This window comes from Malania oleifera, chromosome 4, assembly GCF_029873635.1.
Source record: "Malania oleifera isolate guangnan ecotype guangnan chromosome 4, ASM2987363v1, whole genome shotgun sequence".
Taxonomy (NCBI): domain Eukaryota; kingdom Viridiplantae; phylum Streptophyta; class Magnoliopsida; order Santalales; family Ximeniaceae; genus Malania; species Malania oleifera.
The window spans coordinates 46,515,707-46,530,687 of record NC_080420.1 but is presented as its reverse complement, the minus strand read 5'-3'; the positions used below and the strand labels follow the sequence as shown (position 1 = coordinate 46,530,687).

Genomic DNA, 14,981 nt, shown 5'->3' with positions numbered 1-14,981 from the left:
TGCACCATGCTGATCAAGGCGGGTTTAAGCTTAAAATTGTTGGCATTAATGGTCTGGCATCTTCTACCTGAGTAGTTGTCATTCACAATTGGCCGTACATTATCTTTCAAGGTGCATGACTGCACATTCTCTTGTCCATTCTCCATGGCTAGTACCTTCTTCTTTCTTAGTGCTCTGAGAGTTCTTTCAATCTCTAGATCAAAAGGAATAATGTTACGGGTTCTAGCACGACACATCCAACATCAAAAACACCTGAAATAAAGAAGAAAGAAAAAATAATAAAATAAAATAAAATAAAATAAAAAGAAATAAAATAAAATAAAATACAAGAATAAAATTCTAAATTAAAATCAAGATTACTTTGAATTGATATTGGTAAAAATAAGAAAAACCCAACCCCCAGCAACGGCGCAAAAAACTTGATTGATGCAAAAATGTAAGTGCACAGTATCGTAGTTTTATAATATAGTGATGTGAAGAGTATCATCCTTAGGGATTGGTGTCTTAATTTTACCAAGTACCAAAATTATACAAATCTTGATTTTATTTAAAAAGATTAATAATTTTAGAATGCGAAATTGAAATAAGGCTACTTTAAATAAACTATTCAAGTGAAAATAAAACTAGTTGCCATGTACCAAATTAATGAGAGTTAAAACATCTAGGAAACCAATTTCACTTAGTTTCTCCCTATGCTTTACTCATCTAGCTAATTCGATTTCGTTTTCTCTATTTGTTAGCAAATGTCCAATTTTTCCAAAAGCCTTTTTCGATAGTCAATCAGAAACCTATTTTTGTTTATTACTTAACATAAGAATATGCAAATTAGTAACACAAGAATGCAATAAGGCCCTCAATTTTTTTTAATGCTATGTAAGTTCATACAAGTCTTTCAATCTCTATATTCACCTATACCGAATTATCCAAGATCTATCCTATAATTGCCCATTTTGATAGTAAATCACAAGACCAACATTATCTAATTAATGGTCAGCTAATTAAAATCTTTAAGCACTGAATAACTCAGAAAAACATTAAAGAAAAATACTTCAAATTAGCATCGAAGAGCAAGCATAGTTTAAAATTAGGCTACATCGTTTTCCTAGAATACAAAAATTAGTTCATGCCGAAAATTAAATAAAACATAAACGATTTCACCATGCTTTCTTTTATTTGAGAGTAGAAGACAAAACAACGCCCACAGCATCACCGTCGCGCGTCGCGAACACCCCGAGCATTGCCGTTGTTCTCCGCATACTGGTTCCATAAAGATATTAATTTTTTAACGTACTGCCAACCACCTTTGCTGTTCGTATGTTGAGTTTGCGCAGCACCTCAAAAGAAAACCACGCATAGCCCTAACTTTGTCCTCCCTTCCCACGTTCAGCGCCCCGTCACTTTTAAAAAGTTACTGCTCCTCCCCATTTTCTAAAAGCTAAAAAACCTTCTTTTTCTTTTCTCACACTCACCGCCCCTCCTTGGAACCCCACCTCCCACACATGAGTCATAGCCTCACGCGGTCACATCATCCAATCCCACGGCCCAGCTCACCATTTCTTATTCTCCAAGGCTGGTTCCAACCATTGCCTTTCTCTAAAAGCCCACACACATGGCCCATTCATGCGTTCTTCTTGCTCACCTCACGCATGCGTTCTATGCACATCCTCACGTCCGCACCGCCCTTCTTCACGTAGCCCATCTTCATGGCCTTACACTTGCATGGATGTGTCATATCAACCCACAAACCTCTCGAACCCACAATTATTAACTTCTCAAAATTAACTTTCCCACCCAAGCCAGCTACAATACCCATGCCTCTCTTTTATGTCTCCTTTAATTTCGGAAAGTATCAATTTGTATGGCACGGTCTCTTTAATTTGTACACACGCACCCGACTTCAATCAAATGTGTGCATACGGTCACGTGCATGGATTCTTCACGACTTTAACATCCTTTATTTCTTCAAGCGTGGCAGCTCCACAAATCTGAAGTAAAAGTAAATGACCATCATGAGATCTAAAATTGGAAAAACTAAACAAAATTAGGCCAAAATTTAAAGTTAAAAAATGATAAATTATTCTAATTTATGCCACTCATCAATATGCAAATTAGGTGCTAATTCAAGCAAATGAACCCCTATATATAGACTTGCCCTATTTTATAACCGTTGGGGACACATAGGGTATTATTAAATTTGTTTAAAAAGTGTTTAGGAAAATTAACCCTGTTTTACCCCACTTAATTGCGGTAAAAAATTGAACAACCCGAGAGTTTTGGGCGCCTGACTTGAGGTTCGGTCGCCCGAACAAACACATGAGAAAAAGTGCATTCTTCATGTTTGGGTGCCCTAATAAAAAGATAGTTTTATGAACTGAGGCGATTTTCCAAAGTATCGCGGTTCGGTCGCCCGGTATAAAGTTCAGTTTATAGAAATTGAACATTCGGTGGCTCGAGGCAATTTGTATGTCTTTGTAGACAAGCTTAGGAAAATGTACTCTTGTGTTGATGTGGTAGTATGCTTATGTATGAATTCCACAACTATTCTTGGGGACAAGTCTTTCTCCAAATTGTCAATTAACACGAAATGATCATAGCCAGTGATTCAATTCATAAGTGAAGTTTCCCCTCCCATATCCACAACTTGTTCTATAGACCGAGACAAGCTTGACTTGTTTTTGACATTTGAACTATAAATATCCTCATGGCAGGCAACACTTCCAACACTAGAATCACCGCCTTCACAGAATATGAACCATTAGTTAGTGGGGTGATAGGCTTGTTCTCCATTGTTAAATTGTGTCTAACCAAAATATGTCCAACTCTGAATAGAGTAAAGTACATTAGTTCATAAATCGAAAAAAGAAGCTATAATACCATATAGAACTGAGAAAGGACCTTAGACAGACCCTAGGGTGTACCCTTCGGTCGACCGACACCGGACTTTTTCGGTGTCTTCAAAATTGGACCCCAAGTGGCCTTAGGACACACACATATGCACATATGTTTATTAGGCACTTGAAATTGATTGAGTTGGGTCAATTCGGGACCGAAATGCACACTTGGTGCACTTTCGGTCGACCGAGCCAAACAGTTCAAATTGGCCCGATCGACCGACCCCTTACAGGTCATTTGACCTCGGTCGACCGAACCACCTGGGAGTCAACTATTTGACCCCCCGGTCGACCGACCACTTTTGTACTCCAATAACTCGGTCGACCGAAGCGCCTCGGGAGAATTCCCAACAACTCGGTCGACCGAGCCGTGCAGTTCAAAAAGGCCTCGGTCGACCGAAACTCGGAGATTTCAAAAATCGCCCTTACCCGGTCGACCGACCCCTTAGTTCAAAATGCCCTCGGTCGACCGAGCTACTTGAGTGCCGGTCGACCGAGCTACTTTTGGTCGACCGGACCTCTCGGGTTGCCCTATTTTTTTTACCGCGATTAAATGGTTTAAGCAGGGTTAAAATATTTGAAAGGTCATTAAACTTTCCTAATTATTCCCAATAGGTCCCCAGCGGTTATATTTCAAGGGTTGTCTATAAATACCCCCTCATTTGGGATAATTAGCATGGGATTAAAAATATTGATTAAGAGAAATTCTCTGAAAATCCCAAATCCTATAATATTCATATTCAATCCCCATTCACTCATGCTTACCTTCTTCGATCTCTTAAATCCTCTGTAAGTCGATTGAGTGTTTATATTTAATAGGTTTGCTCTCCCATTCATATTTGATTGATTTATTTTCATTGAGAGCTAAACCTAAGTATTCTTAGAAGACTTTGTTAATAAGTCTATCCTAAGAAGACTTTGATAGATCTTCTAAGATTTGCACCTTCATTGCAACATCTTAAGAAGATTGTATTTGTTTTTGGTTGCAAAACTTAGAACAATAAAGAGTTAATTTGTAGTTTCATTTTGACCCCTAAACCCGCTTTACAAGACTATGCAAAATATTAATTCCACTATTTTTTGTTAACAAGATGTGCCATCTATCATTGTCTTGTATGCTTCATGGCTTTCCATTTTACATCTTTCATTGTATGTTAAGTTCTTAACACCTATAAACACACTTAATGGTACAATTAGATGCCTTGGTTTATCATTATCAAAATAAAATTAAGTATTATTAGGTCAACAATCTCTTCTTTTTGATGATGCCAAGCAAGAAGCAAAATGAGGTAGCCTTTACAAGGCTCCCCCTCATAATATGCATAAACATACGAATAAGCAACATAAATCATAATAGGCATATTGAGATTAAGACTTAGAATTTTCAATTTATATGCATTTAAGCTCAATTTTGATTAGCTTTCAAAATTTATTTTGCTAATTATAATTCTTCAAATTTAACCATATTAATAATCATAATCCTCTCCCTTTTGACTTAGAATTCAAAAATATTTTGCTTATATTCCAAATTTAATCACATAATCATTTTTCTTGTAATTCTCCCCCTTTTGACATCAGCAAAAGGCTCAACAGAAATCAGCATTATGTCGCGACCATGCATGAATCTGTCTACATAAGACTGCCAACATGCATCAATCCACAAACATAAATCAGCCATCATTACCATCACAATCATCATATTGGCTTCAAACCAACCCATATATATTAACATCTAGAAGCATATCCCATATATATTAACATCTAGAAGCATACATACATAATCAAACTGTTTTTAAAACCCAAAACATTGACATTACAAGTACAATCAAATACAATAAGATACAAAAATCTCTCTCCCTAAAAAATTAGCGCTCCCTTATCTAATCCTCATCAATGGCACCTCCACTGGATGAGCTTTCATCCTCCTTTTTATCTTCATTTTCCTCTTCCTTGTCACCTTCATTTTCCTCTTCCTTGGTGATGAGGGAAAAAATTTTGGTCATGATTTGAGTGGTGTATTGTTCACCCTCCTTAGTTAGGTTTGCATAGAATAGGCGCACTAGGTTTGGGTAAATGCCTTGGGGTTGATGAGACAAAAATATACCCTAACCTAAATATGAAAAATAATGAAGAATGCTCAGGGAATATTCTTGCATAAATGGAATATCAAATATCATACCAAGAATAGGATCGAGATAACGAAGAAGCTCATTATAAATCTTCTTAGCTCTAGGCGCCATGAGCCTATGATGGATACTCTCGATATCAGCCTAACCTGTTATTGGAGTTTTTTTGAGCAAGACTCTTTCTTCTTGACATGGTAATGGAGTTCGAGTGAGGAGGAATGTAGATTAGAAAGAGGAATCTGAGCATAAAGAGGTCAAACACAGAGAGACGCACTTTCAAGTGAGAGAGAAGTGTTTTGGGTGACAGAAAAGACAAAAGGTTAGGGGTTTTATGCAAGGGTAAGTTTTTAAATCCTCACAGTCTAGTCAACTGAGTGTTGGGTTCAGTCGCTTGAGTCACTTGACGTTTCTAATAAATAAAGTCAATATAGGTTTGGTTGACCAAGCTTAGTCATTTAGTCACCCAAATCATTCGGTGGACTAACTCTTTGACTTTTAGACACCTGAAACACTTAATATTCCTAGCAACTAGTTCAATATGGATTCGGTCGACCGACCTTCACCCTTCGGTAGCCAAGTTGCTTGAAACATCGATGTCCCATCTAAGAAAATTTACTCCCATGCTTCAATAGTATAGAGCATATGTCTTCATTACAAGAAGGACACGCAAAACAATCGTTGGTGCACTAATCATATAAGTTACCATATGCTAGAAAATCATTAATGGTTCACATCACTGCTACATGCATTTGAAAATTCTCTTTCATTGAAGCATCATATGTATTTGCTCCTACCTCCCATAATTCAATGAAATCCTCTATAAGAGGCTACAAGCACACATTAATATTATTTCCAAGACCTTTTAATCCAAGGATAAGCAAAGAAAGTATAAAATACAGTTGTTCATGCACAACCATGGTGGCAAATTACATGGCATTAGAACCACTGGCCCTCGGCTATCAACACTCCACATCATCCCAAATGGATTAAATCCATTACCAGCAAGACCTAATCTAACATTGTGAGGGTCTTTACCAAAGTTCATATATTGATTGTCAAAACTCTCCCATGCTTTAGAATCTACCTGATGCCTCATGACGCCATCCTTGTTCTGATCTTTATCATGTCATCTCATCAATTCTGATGTTTTAAATGACATGAATAGCCTTTGGAGCCTTGTCTTTAAAGGGAAATATCTCAACACCTTCTATGGGATTATTTTCTTCTTTCATTTCTTTGAACTAGATCCAAGATCTTGCAAACTATTTTCACTATTCATCCACTGAGAAGCCGCACATACTAAGCAAACATCGCCGTTACCTTTTTCCTTTCTAAATAGCATACAATCATTTGGATAAGAATTAATCTTTTCATAATTAATTCCTAACTCCTTGAAAATCTTCTTTATTATTTTAAAGGAAATTTGCAATGTCTCACCGTTGGTGAATTCTTCATTTAGATTGTTAAGCGATTCCCCAAAGGATTCATTACACCACCCAAAAACGCACCTTATATGATAAAGATGCGATATGAATGAAAGTTTAGAATAATTCTAACATCCTAAATATTTTTTTTGTCAAAATATTGTATTATCTTATTAAACTTATCTACTTCTAGAGGAGGTTGTTCATAATGATGTTGTGTAGTAAACCCCTCTATATTTGGCTTTATTTCAATCCTTTCATCGGCTCCCATATTCATGGCATGTCTAAACATTCCAAATGCATCATTTAACATCCCCATCATATCATCGCCATTGTATGTATCATCTTCTATGTGGGCATTTTGAGTAGGAACAAATGTGGAGATTACCGAACCAAGGATCGTACCCTAGCATAATACCATTGACCATAAGATGATCATATGATTCCTCTCGATTTCTTTGATAGTGAAGCACACACTTTTTGCAAGGACATAAAATTTTATTATCATATGCCTCTTTAGCAAATTAAATGTGAAGTCATGAAAAATTTTCACCCCTTCTAAGTATTCGTGACTCACTCTGATGTAATCCACCCATCTCTTACGCTTATGATTGTCCATTAACAATGACTAAGAATGAAATAATAATCCACAAATTAGAGAAAAAGGGTATAATGAAATAAAATATAATAAAACCAACATATATGATTTATTACTCTATCCATTGAGGTAGTTTAGATGGAATCAAACCATAGTTGTTGGTTGCATCCAACATAACCTAAGCAATTGGGATCGTCAACTGCAGAATCTAAGCAGTTAGGGATTTGGAGATAATATTAAATAATCATAGCTACGGGAAACTGCCAAGCTTCGTTGACGAACACAGGGTTTCATCGATGAAGGCTTTAAAGATTTCGTCGACGAACACAAGGCTTCGTCAACAAGAAAATACCGATAGGGGTTCTGAGGCAACCTGAATTTTGTCGACGAATACAGGGTCTCGTCGATGAAGAACGGGCTCGTCGACGAAATCCCCTAGTTTATATATACGGAATTCAAGAATTATTTCATTTTTAAGAAGTCTCTCTCTCTCTCTCTCTCTCTCTCTCTCTCTCTCTCTCTCTACGACTTTTTCTCCCTTCTCTCTTCGTTTTCGGCCGCATCAATCGTCAGATTGACGATCCAAAGCTACCACGACGCTCCTGGTGGAATTCTCTACAAGTTTGCCGAGCGGATCATCAAGAAAACGAAGTTGGATTTCATCCCAAATTCGGGGTAAGATCTTTTATCCAGTTTTTGTCCTTATGGTAGTTATAAGAAATGACGTAGGCGATGAAATACTGATGTTTTGTTCTGGGACATTGCGTTTTTTGGATGTTGGATTAGGAATCCTGCGAGTATAAAGCTAGATTTTTATAGGGACTTTTCAAAGTTGAGGTAAGGGAAATATGTTTTGCTAAGAATTTTTATAAAGTTATTAGAGAATTTATAAACATATATTCATATCGGTTTATTATACAGTTTATACAGAATATGGTTAAATGCTTGTGTGGCCTGAGTAGATTTTCATGAGACAAAGAATTTATATAGTTTTGTGATGTATCATACTATACTGAATACACAGTTATTGACAGTACATACAATTTACATAGTTTTTCCAGTATATGGGTTTACAAAGAATATATAGATATAGGTTTATATTCATAGAGAAATGTATATGCTTATATAGCTTTTATATAAATGGTTTCATGAAACAATATATACATATATCCATATACATGTATACAGATACTCAGAACAGTATATATATATATATATATATATATATATATATATATATATATATATATATATATATACAGTGTTATAACATGCCACGTTTTCCTATTACCATAACATACAGAACATACAGACAAAGTACATATATAGAATACATAGATAGATATACAGAGGTAGCATCAAGATGCTACAGACACAGTACACAGAAAGATAAAGTTATGGTAATTTTGGAAACATGATGAAAACAGTAAAAAAGTATATATGTATATATGTATATAGTATCAGATCCTTGAGGAAAGATACACAGACAAATACAGATTATAGAGCACGGTACCGTTGTTAGATACAAATAGAGTGCAACCACATATCTTAGATAGTATGTGGGTACCGTCAGCCGTGCTCAGAGAGTATGCAGCTCCCCAGTACACTGGGTTAAGGGGGCCGATTTGACGAGGTAGTAGCCAGTCCCGAGCTTAGGAGAGGATGCAGTTTGGCCGGACTGAGGTAGTGTAGAGTATGATAACTTATCTGAAGGGTCAACCAGATAGAGTCCCGCCTACAGGCCGCACAACCCTGTCATAAGGGGTCAAATCATGACGTACAAAGTCCTAGGGATAAAAGTATAGTTATATCTATATGTATACAGTTTTACAGTATATGATGAGTATAGTATGATATTATCAGTATGAAAAGTAGAAAATACGGACGATACAGTACATTTTAAATTGAGAAAGAAAGATATGTTTTATAAATTATTTATTGCATTTCAGATCAGTTGCTATTTTTAAGTATTCTTAACTTAGTTTCCACACACTAGCAATAGCATATTTCCACTTACTGAGCGTCGACTCACCCCATTACTCTAACATTTTCAGGTGAGCCAGTGAGGCGAGCAAATCAGGCTCGCGAGTAGAGTGTAGCTCAGAACACCCTGGTTATAGGGTGAGTTTTTGTCAGAGTTGTATATCTTTTTGAGTAGATGATACTCGAGGGGCATTTTGTATGATTTGTATATTCTGGAATCTAGTATTATACAGTTTATGTATAAATGGTTTTATGATTTGTGTTTCTGTTGCGTAGGGATGTTTATTGTTTATATAAATAAAAAATGATAAGAATTTTTAGGTTGTTACAGCGAAGTCCTGCAAGGAGTCTTGGGGGACGAGGGAATTAAAATATGTGATTTTTGAAAATTTTGAATTTGAAGTCGCCACTAACCTATTTTTCCTTGATTCGGTTAGAATACCTAATCAATACTCATTTAATTGGTCTCTAGACTAAATCTAGGCCAACAAACGAATAGTCTCGATCTGCATATACTAGGATTGGGATCGAGAGTTCGGTTATGTAAGGGGAAGGTATTCGCATCCCTTACCCACCCGTTCTACAAACGATGCCTAATTAATTAAGAATTATACCCAAATTGAATTTAATAATCTTTAATTTGATCCTTTAAAAATTAAACAAAACAAATAAATGGATAAATTAATAAGATATAAGAAAAACTGGGTGTGACTTAGGAATGTCTAATAAGACCTCCAAAAGATGCAATCTTGTTAGGAAAACTTCCCTCACAGCCGATATAGGTGAGGTCTAAAAATACCTCATTGTCCTTTTTTAAATCATAGGGATACCCCCTTTCAAAAATTCTGAAAATTATCAAAATATTTATAATAAAATTTCCCATGTTTTCTAGAAAATTTTCCAAATTTTTTAAACATCTTTTCAAAAATTTCTTAGGATTTTTGAAGCATTTTTCATTATTTCTTGTCTAAAAATGACCCAAAAACATTTTTTTTTTTTATTTTTTTTCTAATCTTCAAAATCTTTTTCTGATTTTTCTTGATTTTTTCAGAATTTTTCCTATTTTTCTTTATTTTTTTACTACATAAATAAAATAAATAAATAAGAAAATAATGAATTAGTTTAATCGGTCTAAACCGGGTTAACCGGTTCGGGGGGTGATGGTAGTAGGGCCACGTGCAAGCTCGAGATGAGGACACGTGGCCATACACACACACACACGCACACACACACACACACACACACACACACACACACACATATATATATATATATATATATATATGTATGTATATATATATTCTGTCTTTTTATTTTCTGGAAAGTGGGGTGACGTCAGCATGTGTTAACACTCGGGGGATTTCCCATTGTTATTTTTTGAAATTTTTTTAAAATAGTGGGGGTGACGTCAGTTAATGGTGTGGCATGATTTGGACCGTTCAGTAAAAACATATATCGGGTGGCCCATGTCAAACCATGTCGCCCTTGAAAGAAATGTACCAGAATATGTCACATGTCACCCTTCGGTGGTGACACGTGACCCGCTAACACTATAAAAGCCAAAAAAAAAAAAAATTTCCTTCTTCATTTTCACTCTTCTTCACCTCTTTCTTCTGATGGAATGCTCTCTCTTCTCTCTCTTTCTCTCTCCATATCTCTCTCTGGTTTCTCTATGTTCCTATCTCTCCTCTCATTCTTTCTCTGTGTGCTCTATCTTCCCTCAAATCTACAACCCCTAGAGTTCCTAGAACCTTCTAAGCTTTTGTGGTGCTCTCAAATATGGATTTGTCACCCCTATAGCTCCCTCTATATTACCTTTCTCTCTTTTCTATTCCTCCTTCTTTGCGAGGCTTCCGCCTCTTCCCATTCTCCCTCAAATCTGCCATATCTATTTAATCTCACCCACCTTTCCTTGTTTTTTGCAGGTTTTTTGTGTGCAAAGTGAAGGGGCTTTCAGAATCCGTCGAATGTGATTTCTTGAACTCGAGATGAGTTTTTTTCTTTCTTTCTATTCCTTTTTTTTTACTTTTGGGTTTGTGCCCTGAGTTTGAGTTTGGATTCATGTGCTAAGTTGGAGTTTGGATCGATGCTCTGAGTTGTGTACGGGTTGTATAGAAGTGTATATATAGAGATGGGGTTCAATTCGTTGTTTGAGCGCGTGGGTTCAAGGCGAGGTCAACTCGCTTGGAACCCAGTGGTTAGGTTTGGGTTAACGTGGGTGAGTCAAACAATTGGGTGTTGGTTTGAATGGCTAAGGAGTGGGGCTGTGGGCCTATGGGGTTTTGGTTGACTGGGTTGGGATAGGGTTTGTTTTCAAGGTATGGGCTTAGCGTTTTAAAGGCTTGGTCTAGGGGTTTAAAAAAATTTGGCTTTTGCTTTAAAAAAAGGTAGGTAGAAATACAGGCTTGGGGTTTATATGATATAGTGGGCAGGTTTATTTTTAAAGAAGAGCCAAGACTTTAGTCTTAAGTTGGGCTTAAGGGTTGTTTTAGTTTGCGCTTGGACTTCTAGGTTATTAAAAAAAATTTTGGGACGAGGTTTTAAACAAAATAATGGGCTTGATTTATTTGAAAAGACATATGAGCCGAGGCTTGGTCTTCATTTTGGTAAGGGTTTGGTTCTTCGTTTGGGCTTAGGCTCTAGGTTATTAAAAAAAGTTGGGTCGTTTATTTTAAAAGAAACGGTGAGTCGGGCTTTGGTCTTCAGTTTGGGCTTAGAGTTGATTATGCGCTTAAATTGCTTAATTAGGTATTTAAATCATGAATTGGGAATCCTATTTTGTTTTAAATGCGAGTTTATCTCAATATTTTAACATTATCTTCTATTATAATATTTGATTTGATTAAGTGAATTTATGACTTTGGTATTTTTTCTTGTAGGGCAACTACGGAAGCCAAAAACCGACGGACGACACTTTTTTAATCTGTGCGTAACTCTTCATCAACCGCCGATTTCCCCCAAATGATTTAGGATTCGCCTAGAAAGTACGTACAATTCAGGTTGCATTTTGTGAAATAATGGATGCCTCAAGATCGAAATCAGACTTGCGTAGCATACGCCGTTTTATGCATTATTTGGACCAATTCTTCGTAATATTGGCGTAACTTTCTCATCCAAACTCTGATCGAACTGATTCAAAATTCTGGGAAAAGCTGAAAAAGAGTTCTACATTTTTTGTGTTTTAATCTTTGAGATTTAGGAGCTGTAAGAGGGTCAAAAGTGGGCTTGAAAGAGGAGGACAGTTCGTGTAACTTTGAAAAAAAAAAAGAAAAAAAAAATGAGATTTGACCCGGCCATGCAGCCGGGTCATCTCAGATGGGTGAGGCGCTGGGTACAAAGAAAGGAAAGACAAAACAATGGAAAGACAAAAGAAAGGAAAGAAAAGCAAAGAATGAAAAGTCAAAAGGAAAGGAAGGAATGAAAAAGGAAAAGAAGGGGGTTTCCTTGGGAGAGAGCAGTGCGCAAGAAGAGAAGAAAGGGGGGCAGCGTGCGCTGGGCTGGGAGGAAGGCCGGACCATTGGAGATAAAAAGAATTTATTTTTTTGGTGAGAGACAGAAGGGAGAAAAAACGATAGAAAGTTTCTTGGAAAGATTATTTTTGGGAGCTTTCTTGTAGTTTTCTTTTGAGGTGCTACAAAGATACATACAACCAGCAAAGAAGAGTTGGAGGCACGTAAAAATAATATCTTTTCAGAATCGGAAGGTGGCGAATAACGGCGGTGTTCGTGGTGTTCATGACATGCGACGGCAGTGCAGCGAGTGTTGATCTTTCCCGTACGCTCCAAATTGAAGAAAATATGGTGAAATCTGTTATGTTGGATTTAATTTTCGGAATGAACTAAATTTTTGAATTCTAGGAAAACGATGTAGCCAGTTTCAAACTATGTTTGCTCTTTGATGCTAATCTAAAGTAGTTTTTATTAATGTTTGTTTGAGTTATTCTGTGCCTAATACTTTTAATTAACTGGCCATTAATTAAATGATTTTAGTCTTGTGTTTGCTACCGAAAGGGGGGATTATAAGATAGATCTTGGATAATTCAGCGTAGGTAAATATAGAGATCAAAAGACTTGTATGAATCTACGTAGCATTAAAAATTGAGAGTCTTACTACGTTCTTGCGTTATTAATTTGCATACTCTTATGTTAAATAATAAATAAGAATAGGTTCTGATTGACTATCGAAAGAGGCTTTTGGAAAAATTGGCGAATTGCTAACAAACAGAGAAAACGAAGTTGAATTAGCTAAATGAGTAAAGCATAGTGAGAAACTAGGTGAAATCGGTTTCCTAAAAGTCTTCACCATCATCAATTTGACACGCGGTATCTAGTTTTAAATTCTCCTGAATAGTTTATTTAAAGTAGCTTTGTTTAAATGTTGCAGTCTAAAATCATTAATTTTTTTAAATAAAATCAAGGTTAGTAAAATTTTGGTACTTGGTAAAATTAAGACATCAATCCCTGAGGACAATACTCTACACATCATTATATTATAAAACTACGATACTGTGCACTTGCAGTTTGCACCGATCAAGTTTTTGGCGCCGTTGCCAGGGATTGAGTTTATCTTATTTTTTCCAATATCGATACAAAGTAATCTTGGTTTTAATTTAGAATTATCTTTTTATATTTTTATTTATTTATTTTCTTTATTTTATTTTATTATTATTTTTTTTCGTATTTCTGGTGTGTTTTTTTTATGTCGGATGCGCAGGGCTAGAACACGTGACATTATTCATTTTGATCCGGAGATTGAAAGAACGCTCAGAGCACTAAGGAAAAAGAGGGTATTAGCCATGGAGAACGAACAAGATAATGTGCAGCCACGCACCTTGAAGGATTATGTGTGACCAGTTGTGAATGACAATTATTCGGGTATCAGATGCCAGCCCATTAATGCCAACAATTTTGAGCTCAAACCCACATTAATCAGCATGGTGCAGCAGGCCCAATTCAGTGGATCGCCACTTGATGATCCCAATATCCATCTGGCGATGTTTTTGGAGATTTGTGATACTGTGAAGATCAATGGTGTTACTGAAGACACCATTAGACTGAGATTATTCCCTTTCTCTTTGAGGGACAAAGCAAGAGGTTGGCTACAGTCGCTACAACCTAGGAGTATTACTAGTTGGTAGGACATGGCAGAAAAATTTCTAACTAAATTCTTTCCACCTGCAAAAACAGCTCAACTCAGGAGTGAGATTGGTCAATTCAAGCAGCACAATTTTGAATCACTCTATGAAGCATGGGAAAGGTATAAAGATTTGATTCGACGCTGCCCACAACATGGATTGCCGGATTGGTTGCAAATTCAGATGTTCTATAATGGGTTAAATGGGCAAACGCGGACTTTAGTTGATGCTGCATCTGGGGGAACTTTGATGTTAAAGACACCTGAGGGTGCTACTACTCTTTTGGAAGAAATGGCCTCAAATAACTATCAATGGCCAACTTAAAGAACTACGGCTAAGAAAGTTGCTGGAATTCATGAATTGGAGCCGCTTGCTGCACTTTCAGCTCAAGTCGCTTCTCTATCCCATCAGATTTCAGCTTTGACAACCCAGAGGATACCACAAGGTGCAGAATATGTGGTAGCTACAAGTAGGACAGATTCGAGTATTGGAGGGAGTTAAGAATAGGTTCAATACATCAATAATCGGAACTATAATTATCGTGGTGATCCTTTGCCACAATATTACCATTTAGGGCTTCGAAATCATGAGAATTTGTGTTATGGAAATACAAGGAATGTGCTGCAACCTCCTGCAGGATTTGAGAGTCATCAAGGTGAGAAGAAGATGTCACTTGAGGATGCCATGATATCTTTTGTTGAGGAGACAAAAGAAAGGTTTAAAAAGACAGATGCATGACTAGACAACATTGAGACTCATTGCAACAATATGGGAGCCACTATGAAGAACCTTGAAATGCAAATTGGGCAAATGGCCACGACTATA

The 14,981-nt window shown here is 36.6% G+C and overlaps 1 non-coding gene across 1 annotated transcript; it reads right to left on the bottom strand.

Annotated features, from left to right (window-relative positions):
- Window positions 1-14,210: 14,210 nt before the first annotated feature.
- Window positions 14,211-14,317, bottom strand: LOC131154734 (small nucleolar RNA R71). The gene has a single exon (XR_009136645.1). It is a non-coding gene; the product is annotated as a small nucleolar RNA R71 (small nucleolar RNA).
- Between the last annotated feature and the right edge of the window lie 664 nt (window positions 14,318-14,981).